Raw genomic sequence first — 13241 nt, 5'->3', positions numbered from 1 at the left:
GCTTCTCCGCCCCTCCCCCCCCCCCCTGCTGCAAACCCCACTCCGTTGTGATTGGTTACCTTCCTTCCAGCAGTGGGAGATTTTCAGGAAGGTGGGGGCATGCAGCCGGAGCTTGCCTGAGCAGCATTACCATACATGGAAACATGGACTGGCTCAGCCACCAAAGAAATATATAAAACAATAAATAACTATATTAATGGTGGATGTGTAGAATATAGAGACACAAGTGAGGATGATAAACCCAAAATAAAAATAAACATCTTTGACAAGGTACTGTCAGAACCCATAAGAGACAAAGTCTGGTTAATATCAGTATGGAGACTCCCTGTGAGAGCGGTAGTCAAGTGGAGCTGTTTCGTTAAAACAAAAAAATGTCCTATCTCTAATTGTGATGAAGACGAAACTCAAGAACATCTGTTGCTCCACTGCTATCGCTCCTCAGACATAAGGAGCAGAATGGCTGCTATAGGTTTCAACCCGCATTCCAATGTAAAAGCTGTAATGTATGGTCTTTTTCAAGAAACCTATACAAATAACAAAAGAAAGCTCTTCTGGCTGATAATCTGTATTATAAATACACACATATGGAAAACGAGATGCAAATTAATATTGAACCAGACAGAGATAACGGGTGAAGCAGTTTTTAAAAATATTGTAAGTGAACTCAGGCGCAGGAGGACAGTCGATCATCAGATTGGAAGTCCTCTGCCCTGGGACATCTTACGCATTTAAGATTAACCATTATCTGTGTTTATTTTTATTTTTATTTTTTTCTCTTGGCGTGCTATTCTTGTTAACATGTTTTTCTTACTTTCTTTGTCACAGTGTTGATGACATCTGCTGTTAATGAACATGTGTTAATGTAACAGTATGTACTGTATATGTATGATATTCCTTCTGTTTTTAAAATAACCTCATTAAATAATTAAATTCTTCTTGTCCACAGAAGGAATACAGAAAAAAAAATATAAGACTATGATGAAGGCAGCAAACGGCTAGTTTAAAAAAACAACTGCAACTGAGTCTTTAAAAAAAAAAAAAAAAAAAAAAGAAACATGACAGAAACTACCCGAGCGTGACAGAAACTACCCGGAAATTTGAACAAGTTGTTTCTCGACCGGCTGCCATAGTGTTTAGTGCTCTGCATAGCCACCCCAGACGGTCAGCAGGGAATACGTCGAAATGCATGTACGTAATTATTTGATACTCTAGTCTAGTATGGTTAAACATGACTATAAATCATTATAACAACGTTTATAGGTCATAAAAGTTGAAAAGTATCATAGGTCCTCTTTAAGAGGGAAGCAATAGCAAATCTTTAAGACGACTTTACATGTTTAAAAAAAGGTGACTTGTGGACAAAGGAAATAATTGCATAGGTGACAGTGGAAGTATGCTGAATTAATGTTGCTACATGTACAAAACAACTACAAAACTGCAGCAGATCTATCACCCTGTTCACACAAATCATTTGCTATTTGATGCTACTGGAGTTTGCCCCCTCCATGAGATCAACGTGTTCCTGTTCTCACTGATTTGTATTTTTAAAGGTGCAGTGTGTAATATGACATCATCAAGAAAGTTCTACAAAGTTCTAGAATGCAACGCTCCCTGGGTAACCCCACCCCTTTCGAATAATAACAGAAGCTACAGTGGCCTTCAAGGACAAGAACAATTCTAAATTTTAAACAATGCACCTGATGACATTCCAACTATGACACTTTCAAGATGGCGGCACTAGGCCTTGGTCCAAAATATGCAGAAATATGGAGATATATGAGACCCTTTCTAAGGAAAAAATAAATAATTAAAATAAAAAATGTCAGCTATTATGCACTAAATTAAATGTACTTATGGATATTATAATTACTTTCTACAAAATCTGCTAGGAAATAAAACCCAAAATTCTACTCACTGCAGGTTTAAAAGTGGCACTTTTATTAAGGTGCACAATTTGAAAACCCAGACATTTGAAAAATAACCCATGTATTATGAAGATGCATATATGTATGCAAAGCAGGAGTAGGGAAAATTGTGTTTACAACTTTAAATATCATATAACTATAGGGGATTTACAAACATTGATACCACACCATATGTTATTGTAAGGAAATAACATATGGAGCAATGTGCTTGAGCTTAACTGAGGTGGTCCCAGATATAATGCTGCTGCTATAATGCTGTATCATGCATTGTCTGAAAATCATAGGACTGTTGTCATGGTAAACACTTGTTGATATGAGTTAAATAATGGAGAAACTGAAAGATCTTGCCTTTGCCAAATGACAAATAAACACATGGTCATTGTTTTTCATACAGCATTTGTAGCTTTTTAATTTGTATTGTAAAATAATAACATTAATGGCAGCTATAGCATGCCAGTAGTGAAGCTTTAGTCTCTGGGAGTATCCGGGTTGTTATTGCAACACCATGCTTTTTCTCACTTGTTTTCTGTCTGGGAAACAGGCCTGGCTGTCAGAGATGAGTTCTATCATGACAATTCAGACAAACTCAACCTCTGTGCTCCTCTCTTGGGTCTATATGTTTCTTCTTGACATTCTGAAGTTGTTTTCACGGTCTTTCGCCTTGACTCACACTCATAACCTGTCAGCCTCCTGCTCTAATTAGACAGTTGTCTTTGAATGGAGTGTTTGCTCAGTATTAGAAGTATCTCCCTGGTACTATATAGCGTCACCATTAAACAGCATGTTTGATATAATTGAATCGAGTGGCCTCCTGTAAAGTGGAAGTACAGCAGGCCCCATTGGGAATCAACACTGACCTATGTAGCTCTCTCCAGCTCTAAGCGGCTCTCAGCTCATTGTTTTGGTTTGCTGGTCAGAATGATTAAGTCCCAAAGGCTCTCACCGACTCCATCCATCCACCCACTCTAAAAACAGCAGCACACAAGCTCGCATAGGCCAATTGTATTCTGTTCTACTTCACCCAGTGTGAAAAAGCAGAGAGCTACAGTAAACAAGCAAACTTTGTATATGGTTGTAAACACAACTCAGCTGAGAGAAAAAACTAATCAAATGAAAGGGCAGGTCAAAGAAAAATACACAAAAGGAAATTAAGCTTTTCTTTTTGTTATGAATGTTTTAAAGTCTTGTTTCTATCTATCGCCAAACACTGAAATGGTTGGAATGCATTATTTATGAACAACGCCACACCGAAATCTAATCACAAAATGTGTTTTCATAAAATCAGTTGACAAAATAAGCTTTGCTCTATTCAGCAAAATTGCTTATACATTTAGAACATCTTCTAGGCGGAGCATATTTCAAGTATTAGATGGGACACAAAAGTATCAAACAAAGCCATTTGGATAAAACATGTATTAGAATATTCCATCAAGCATGGCAGACTGATTCATAGGTTGTCCTCGTAAAACCTCTTTAAATATTTACCGCAAAACAAATGAGAAAATATTGGTATACATTTGTTTAATGTATCTGTGTTACTTCAACTCATACCTCTAATTTTCCCCAGACCATTATACAGTGATGATATTTATTAATACCACTTCATGCAGCATTTACTAGGAACACGTGTTATAACTTTATCACAATTATGGTAAATGGAAAACAGACACAGCCTGAGAGAAATAGCTGGTTAGCTAGTTGCTAACTTTATCAGTTCTGCGGTTTGGTGCTGGGCATTTAGTGTACATTGGATTTACCACCTTGAAAGCTCAGTCGGTAAAACCACTGACTTTGGTACGGGAAAACCAAGGTCATTTTACCAGGTCATGACAGGGCAAAACCCTTAATGCTAACTGCCTACCTCCAGTTGTAAGTCATTTTGGATAAAAGCATCTGCTAAATGACATGTAAAATCTTTGACGTGTGCTTTGACGTGTGTGTCGCCTTGAGTGATGTGACATAATGTGCATTCAGTCGGTAACTCATTTGGAATAACCAGCATGCATTTCAGACACACTCAATATCCAAACAGATCTGGCCCATGTGAGCTGAAGGAATGAGATAAGAAACGACTCCCTTTCACCAAACTTGGAGGATTTTTTTTTAGTGAGGGCACTGAAATTCTGCAGAAAAATATGTGCCTTCTGGGCATTTTTCCATCACAGTTGTGGACGATATAAGTAGTGTGCAATTGTTAGCTGCATGGGCACTATGTTATCTTGGGCCTCTACACCTGTAGATGTTAAGATGGTACATGCACCTACGGATGAATACTCAAACTACAATACTTATGTGTGTGAATATTGCACTTGGAAGGATCATTATTTTAATATTCATACTCCATATTTGCCTTATGAAACATTCATGCAGGCACACGCGTGGTTGTCTCATGGGTCTGGACAGCGCTGAAAGCAAATTAGACCAGAAGGGGTTGAGAGAGCCTTGGCTGGGCAAAAGGGGCTGAGAATGGAGAAATTTGCAAGACTGGCCTTCTCAAGCCCTGGGCATTGAACACTGCCAGAGAGAGTCCCCCACTTTGATGTTTGGATCTATTATTCATATCACAGCTGTATGTGGGCATTTTTCTGTTTAAGGGGAGAGCGAGAAGCAAGTATAGTACAGAGTTGGCAGTGTATTGTCCCACCTCTTTCCTTCATGTTTCTAATGAGCAGGAGTAGCAAGGCCTCACGACTCATTTTCTTTTCTTTTTTTTTAAAGATATTTTTTCGGCATTTTTATGCTTTATTGATAGTGCAGAGAGACAGAGGTGAAATGGGGCAGAGAGGGGAGTGACATGCAGAGAACGACCGCGGGTGGGAATCGAACCTGGGTCTGCTGCTGGGCCCGGCCCGGGAGGGGGACGCCTTACCAACTGAGCTAAAGGCGCCCCCTCACGACTCATTTTCAAACTCTTCAAGGTCCCTGCCTGCCTGCTTTTCTGCCCTGTCATACTTATAAGCAGCTTCAATACTCATTTAAAATAATGCTTTGGGTTGTTTGATTGACTACAGAGAAACACCCAATCAAGTATATTCACTCAAGAACTACAGCATTAAAAGATATTAAACGGTATAATGCATTTTCAAATGTGTTATCGATTTGAGAGAAAATGAGGTTTATGAAAGAAATGGGAAACGTAAATCATGAATCTAAAATTGTTGTACACACACACACACGCACGCAAACACACAAACCGACACACACACATACACGCACACACCTATCATTGGCTTGTTTGAAATGCAAACCTGGCTTATTGGACCATTGGGCATTAACAAATGAGTTACACTGAGTTTGAAAAATGTCAGCATGCCAGTGTGATTTAAGTTTGAGCTCTGATACAGGAGCCAGGGGTAAAACACAATTATAAAAGTTGAGGGGAATAATATGGATTGGATCGCATGCCATGAAATTGTGAAGCTACATCAAAGCCAGTCGGTCAGTACAGGAGCAGATTCCAATTCCAATACAGGCCAAAGCCCGGAGCCCAAATAACTTTCAACTAAAAGTCCAATGATTACCGAGACTGGGATTCAGCCACTTTGGGAAACTGCCATGAGTTGCTTCAGTTTGAGGAGGAACTTGGCGGAATAAGGATCCAGCTAGCCAAACATGCATGGTCATAATACTTGGACATATTCAACTATATTGGATTTTTGGCAAGCCTTTTTGTGATGACGGAACAAGTTGGTCTGTACAAGCTCCGGCGCATAATTGGTGTTTTTTTCTCTAGTCACAACAGAGACCCATTTTAATGTGGAAAAACCATGAAAAATCGCATTTTGATAAAAGGTGACCTTTAAGTGACACCTGCATTTAGATCCATGGGAAAGACATCAGTTAATATGGTAAGACATTTTGGTAGACAGAGGACATTTGATGTGATATGTCAGAAAAAAAAACAGTAGAGCAGCCTTTCTTCAGGTGACTTAGAATGTCAACGCAGGACGTGCTCAGACTGAGTCAGCGGAAACAGTCCGTCCACAATTACATAAGGAGGGATATTATAGTATGATTGCAGTGCATAAAGCCCTCATTACAAAGATGAATGCACATTTGAGAGTTCATTAGAGCAGAAACCACATACGCTGGTCCACAGATATGTGGAAAAGGGCAATATGGTCGGATTAGTTATCATTGTTTCGGTCCACTTGTCCTGACAACTTGCAAAGACACTTAACGTATAGGTTCTTCTTAAATGTGTCACCTGTCTCTAAGTTGTGCATAGTATCTAGGCTACACCACAGTTTGTCAAAATAATGTCCACTGACTGACTAGGAGTTAAAATGTAAATTCAGCTCCCATGCAGGTGACAAGTTCCTACTGCTGACTCAGCTCCGTAGAAGTAGAACTCTCTATTTTGAGCCGGATTTCATAACTACATTTCACCTTGCACCCAGAGCTGTCCTTGGTCTCTTAATGTTCAGCAAATATGATTATATGTCCCTCAGGAAATGTTCCTCGCGCAAAGTGCCACAGTAAAAGTCCCTCGGCCAGATCCTGTGCACTTCACAGCAACTTGGTGAGGACACTGAGTGAAACTCAAAAGTCCTGTTTCACATAATGGTGTTCTCTTATGGTCATTCATGGGTTGTTTTTCTGCTCTTACCGACTTTACCATTTCCCTCAAGGCTTGTTGCCCTTCGTCTCACTGCTAAATCACTCATGTAAAGCGAAGCAGAGGTAACTGCAATAAAAGGTTTTACTTCAGAGATTAGAAGAATAAAAAAGTCCTCTAGTCTCACACACTGGTACTTTGCATTAACGCAGTACAACAACTCCCAAGTGGTTTCCGAGGCAAACCATTGGCCACTTTTAAAAGCTGAACTTGTTGTTCTCATGAAAAATACAACATTGAAAACAGACCAGTGACCATGAAAAGAAAATCTAGTTAATGTTTAAAAGCTCTACTTTGCTCCTTGTTCTGCCTATTGAGTATCAGCTCTAACACTTTAGTTTGATCTAACCTTCACACTATTATTTTTTGTGAATTGAGGAAATCTAAAGCATTTTTTGTCATATCACAGCAGGTAAACATGTGTCATCCAAGACCATAAGAGAAACAAAAGTTGAAGAAATGCAAAGCCATTTACCAAGTTGTTCTGTTGCAAATACTTACTAGTCTGGCATTTACAAAACACTGCTTTTAATGCGGAAAAAACGGCACACAATAAACAAAAAGCTGCGTGCTGAAAGTTTTTCCTCTTTACTCTTTCCGCCGAACCGAACCACAACGCACCGTTAATTGGAAACGAGGCTATAGTGGACAATTTCCTAAACCACTTACACTGTATACTTTAAAACGATGGGATGAAGATAGCCAGTCCTCAGGAGAAAATTGATTCACTGTCTGTCACACATGCCTTTAACGGTTCTGTCAGAGTTTGGAGGTTTACACTGCCCCACCGATGTGAGCGCATTAGCATAATCTGTCCAGTTGATTATGTTTGGGCTGCAGTGACATAAAACTCTGGCCCCTGTGATTAGGCTCTGTAGGATTGTCAGCCAAGGCAGGCAGGCAGGCGGGAAAGCAATCAGCAGAGCAGATTAAAACGTGTGTAACAGCAAACAAAATAAGAAAGGAGAAGACTACAACAAACGGTGGGAGCAGCATGTTCCCCTCTGGTTTGTGAAGACAGGTCAAGAGATGAGGAGTGACAAGTCGCTTAATAGAGGAGTCCATCACCTCCTTGCCCTGTGTTCCCTGTGGCTGATAAGCTCCAACCTAGCTGGCAGACATAGTCCAATCCAGCTGAGATGACAGACAATGGAAGATATAAGATTGTGTGTGAATGAAGGAAGGTCGTATTTACACAAAACATCTAAATCTGCACCATTCTGAGGTCAGTATTGCAAATGCGTGTGTGTGTGTTCCCACACACACACACATACCCTTGTGATCATGTGCCTAAAAATATCCAGTGATAAATGAGGGTGAGGAGGATGATAATTTGATCCATATCCAACCACATATGCTCACTGGGAACTTTGGCCTTAGCTTTCATCACATTGTATGGTGAGAAAGGACTAATCATGAATATTCATGTTGTGAGCTGCATCAGACACTGATTACGCCCCTGTGGATTGGGGGAAACTAACGCCCATCTGTTCATGCAGGTCTGTGATAGATCAGTCTGAGTCCACAGGTGCTCCTCTGACAGCAATGGAAACTATTTGAGGTCAGTTAGTTGTTGGTGCAGACCATGTTTTGTGTGGTTTTTAGTCGATAAAGTAACACCATATGTTATTTTAGGATCACCTGCTACTACTCTAGCATTGTGATCTAAGATCAATTTACTTTCTTAAATCTTGCTAGGCATGCTGTTGTAGCCTACGTTGAGTCGAACAGTTGTGCAGCCAGTTGGAATCATGTATTATGAATTTCTTATATGAAGGTAATTCATGCACTGTTTTTCACAGTGTGACCATTGGTGGGAAGAAGTATGATTGAACACAGCCGTGGTCAGTGTGTCCTTTGTGAAGTCAGCACATTCTGAGGGGCAGAGCCATGCTCCCACAGAAATATGAGTGCTGCAGACAGGATGATATGTCAGGCTGCACTGCCTGGCTTTGATACTGTTTCTGGCAGGGTGTTTTGTGAATGAGATTGTTCATTTATTTGGTATAAACTATAATAACCTTCATAGATTATGAACATGTGAAAGCAATACTATTATGAGACCCCTTATTATGACACAGCTCTGCACCTTAGCTACTTAGGTTAGTTAGCATTAGCTCAACAGACTGACAGGATTATCTGCTTCACAGCCCTAAATCCTCTCAATTTAAAGCTTTCAGTGGTGGTATTTCTAGTGAGAATATCTAAAAATTCCAACATATCTGCTGACCATCTGTTGGTTATTTTCACACGACACCAACCGAGCTCCCAGCACTTGCATGTCTGACACTGACGTGAGGCAATGTCACACAGGATGCTATCACCTCCTAAATCATAGAAACATTGCATCGTGTGGGGAAAAAGAAGCTAATGATGACAAAATACCAGTATACAGGATAGGAGAGGATATTAACCAGATAACTACGAAAGATTAGAAATGTAAACAAATCAAAGTAAGAAATTAAGGGGAAAACAATATGCACTGTTCTATGTATTTTAAATTATATTTTATTTTACTCCGTCATACTTAATGAAAAACATAGGTTAAATTAATACGCTTTTGTATTTAATTGATAGTTGATGGAGATAGTGTTTTCATTCTGATATTGGATTTTCCATGCAAATTTTAAAGTAAAGGGGTCTTTCGCATTTCAGGTTAGTCCAACAAAATAAAGCAGAAATGCACTATCTCTGGGGCAAAGGAGCTTTTTCTTTTTGCATCCATTTCAAAATTATAAACAAATTAGCCTTCCCATGGGTGCTCCGGTGGTGTAGTGGATAGAGCACGTACCATATTGGCTCCGGCCTTCGTTGCAGTGGCCGCGGGTTCAAATCCGACCTGTGGACCTTTACTGCAGGTCATCCCCCCTCTCTCTCTGTCTTCCCATTTCAACTCTGTCATGTCTAATAAAGCTTGAAAATGCCAAAAAATTGCCTTCCCATCACTAAGAAGGGTCAACAACATGGGGAGCATAGGAAGAAAAACAAAAACCTTTTTCAAATCACATTTTTGATTGCAAATTATTTTTTAAATTAATTACAATTGATTGTTCAGCCCATGTTGATGCAGGCCAAAATACATTTTAAAGGAGAGTGACTATTGGACTTAGCTTCGGTTGACAAATGTTACTCTGCATCAGTTTTACCAACATATCAGCCACAGCAACATTCCAAAGCAATATAATATGCATACTAAAACTAATTTTTTCTACATTTCGGCATCATGTATCCAGCCCTATTTACAACTTGATAACCAGCCCTCCTGAGTCTCTTTCCCAGTCTGGCCCCTTTAAAGTTTTTCAAGACAATCTCCTGATAATTCTGGGGTGTAATAAGGTCTTGAATGAATAACAAGGAGGTTTCAACACTAATCTGTGCTGCAAACGCAACCTCCTCACATACATAATTGTATCACCCTGCCTGAGATGGACCTAAGCGCTATCCCCAGGGATAAATCAAGGCATGGAATGTAATGCAGTCCTAAGCACCTAGTAAATTGCTCCCACGCTATTTTACCATAATTACACAGCAATGTATACGGCTTTGGAACAGTAAGCAGTTCTTTCAATGGCACTTGTGAATCTAGTCAAAGGATTTTTACCCTCATTCCCATCATCTTACATGTCACGGCATCCTACACGATGATGCCTCCGGGGCATTAACTGTGGTGTTTTTGAGATACGCACTTCGAAACGTAGTTTTCTTGCATCCAAAAAGTATTTATTGTCGAACAAAAATGAGTACAAAATAACAAATAAATATAAACTAAACGAAAAAGCTTAATTTGCTGGCTAAAACAAACATTAAACTTCTTGTGGCTTAAAGTGGCTTAAAGTGGTCAAAATTATGTTCAACCACAGTTCCTCATGTCGTGACTTGGCTGGACTGCCAGCCTACCATTCTCCAGTGCAATTAACAGGTGGCCCAAACCACGCCCCCTGCCATCTAATAGTTCAATTACATAAGAATCGCTGTAACATTACACATTATGTTTTGCAATTGACATTATATTGTATTAACTGCCGTCCCAAGCTTATTCTGTCAGTTTAAAATGCTGAATCAAAACAAAGCAAATGAGAATTGTGTTGCCCGGAAGCTTATCCATCATAATATTTATTTTGTAAAACATTAAACATTATTTTCAAATAAAAGCTGGTTATGATGAATTCTGTATGGCCAGTGGCACTATTTCGACTTGATAATTTAACAAAATGATACAGATGCTCTGACAACACAGCATTATTCGCATACAGATTCAGCCATTTTCTGGAGGAAATGAGTGCGAGTAAGTTATTTTATTACTGCACCTGTGGTTGTGGTACAAAGAATATCTGTTATGACGGATGGGTTACAATACATTTCTTACTGCAGAAACCAGTAACTATAAATATTTAAAGTACAAATTACAAAGGTGAATCACTTTTGTAATAAAGTGTGAATTGTACCCTGTGTGTAAGGGGCAGAAATCTTACAACAAGACAAATATTCTATAGCTGTGCAAACTCATAAACTTTACTTATTGAAATACAATTTACAAGCGGTTTATTTTCCAGGATGATCATCCTTTTACAGCTCATATAGTCAGACATGCTGCATATCATAAGTGAGATAAAGTAAGGGGAGTTTTAATACCGGAGTTCCAATGTGTCTGAATTAACCAAGCATGCAGCCGGATCTTAATGTTATTGTATTTTGAAATACAGTTGGTGGGATGAGCTACACATGTGGGGCCATACAATGCGATGGAGAGCTGTTCGGCACATTCATTAATACTGGATCTAATTGTTTTATGTCAGGAGTTGCAGCACAGACAGAATTTGCCACTTTGAGGACACTTTTAAGTTCCACATATGACTGATAGAATAATTGAGTTGCAGAACAGTTTCATTGAGCTCCAAACTTGTAATAGCTGTCTTACATGCTGTAGCTGTTACATTTTGGATTAGAGGCTCTTGACCCGGTTGAATACACCTAGAAAACGAGATTTACATTTCACACACAGCAGTGAGTATTAAGACACGATCATACATATTCGGCAACATGCTAATATAAGCACAGGTCCGATGTAGGTTAGATTTTTTCAACCCGTTTTGCATGTGGTTACTGTGGTTGCTATACCTCTGTTAAGTCTGATTCGGGGGGGAATTTATTTCCTTCGGAGTAGGCTGGATGATTTTAATATGACATGGTCAGGGATTTGTGCTTGTCCGTACATAATTTAAGTCCCATGCACAGAGAGGCTAAGCCTTTTAAAGGTATCTCTGGGATTTTGGCAATACAGAGAGGTTTCTTGTAACTCAGTTGCATCAGCTTTGTGAAGTTATTTGAGGGAACTGAAAAAGTACAAAACCTAACCCGTTAGATGTTTACTGTGCTTTGCAGGTCACTGTTAAATAGGCATTAATCTGAGTGATTTGCAATTGCATGTTTAACAAATCAGATGGAGGGTAAATATTTGATCAATTTGAATATTTTATCAGAATTAAAAAGGTAGAGTGCGCTGACAAAAAAAAACATTGTGTCACAGCCTAGGTTCTGTAAAAGGGCATATTGCTGGGAACTCAGGAAAAAGCTGTTAAAGTATCACCTTATACAGTTGTATTGACAAACGTTATAACAAACAGTTGCCTATGACCATGTCCTTTAGCAACCCTGTCCCCTGGAAATGGCATGTAGTACTCATTTGTTTTGCCTACATTTTTCTGACTTTGAGAATAGCTACAATGGTTGGAAACTTCTTGGAAGGGCATTTGATTTCCCTGGGCGACTCTCTCTTTCTGTTGGGGATGATGGTCACATGAAAGTGACTTTGTATGCATTTCCTATGTAGATTGTGTGTGTATGCATTACTGCTGGAGGTGCTGAATACATCCCCATGATATATAGATGAAGGAATGAAATATTATATGATCAGGAATTCATCAAGGCAAATAACAGCGGAATTGATGGAAATGGTGAAAAAAAAATCATTTGTATGAATAGCCCTAGAGCCAACGGCCGACATATGAATTGGTTTTGAAAAGTGGGCTCTCTGAGTAGTTGTGTTAAAGGAGATTCTTGGAATAATAATTGGTGAGTATATAATGTTGGCAGTGCTGCAAGGGACAAACATGGCAAATGGAACTACTCAGGAAAGGCACCAATTTGAACTGACAGACATTAGAGGTGACTGTGAGAAAGACTGTTCTCATTAGAAAAGTGAATATATATAGAGAGAATCCTGCTAGAAATTGTGTCTTCCTGTGCAGCAACGTGGATGAGGTATGTGACAGAGAAAAACAGCAGCACACTGCTGATCATTTATTTAGACGCTTAATGACCTGTTCCAGTGTTTTCGCATGTGAATTATGTAACACTTTCTCAGAAACAGTAGTAGTGGTAGAACACCTTAGCAGAAGAGGTAATGTGATATAATATTCAAAAGAAATTAACCGCACAATGATCGTGGTTCAAGTCTGGCCAGGAAATTGTTTCATTTATTTATTTATATAGTTATTATTTATTATTTATTCATTCATTCATTCATTTATTTATTTATTTATTATAATTTTAATTTTTTATTCATTCATTTATTCATTCATTCAAAGAAAAAAGAAAAAAGAAAAAAGAAAAAAGAAAAAAATAGATGCTTATAAATACAAACAAAATGCTAAAAATATGCAATGGAAATAGACTTTACAGATAACAGACTTTTTATG

General features: G+C 38.9%; 1 protein-coding gene across 1 annotated transcript in view; it reads left to right on the top strand.

The window, feature by feature from the left end:
* The window catches only part of LOC307258753 (inactive dipeptidyl peptidase 10-like), a gene marked incomplete at both ends in the record, with an annotated part of 106360 nt that overhangs the window by 21379 nt on the left and 71740 nt on the right, over positions 1-13241 (top strand). The gene's annotated exons all lie outside the window — the stretch shown is intronic.

Source organism: Ammodytes marinus (genome assembly GCF_949987685.1).
Source record: "Ammodytes marinus genome assembly, chromosome: 12".
In the NCBI taxonomy this organism is placed as follows: domain Eukaryota; kingdom Metazoa; phylum Chordata; class Actinopteri; order Uranoscopiformes; family Ammodytidae; genus Ammodytes; species Ammodytes marinus.
This window is presented reverse-complemented; position numbering and strand designations above follow the sequence as displayed.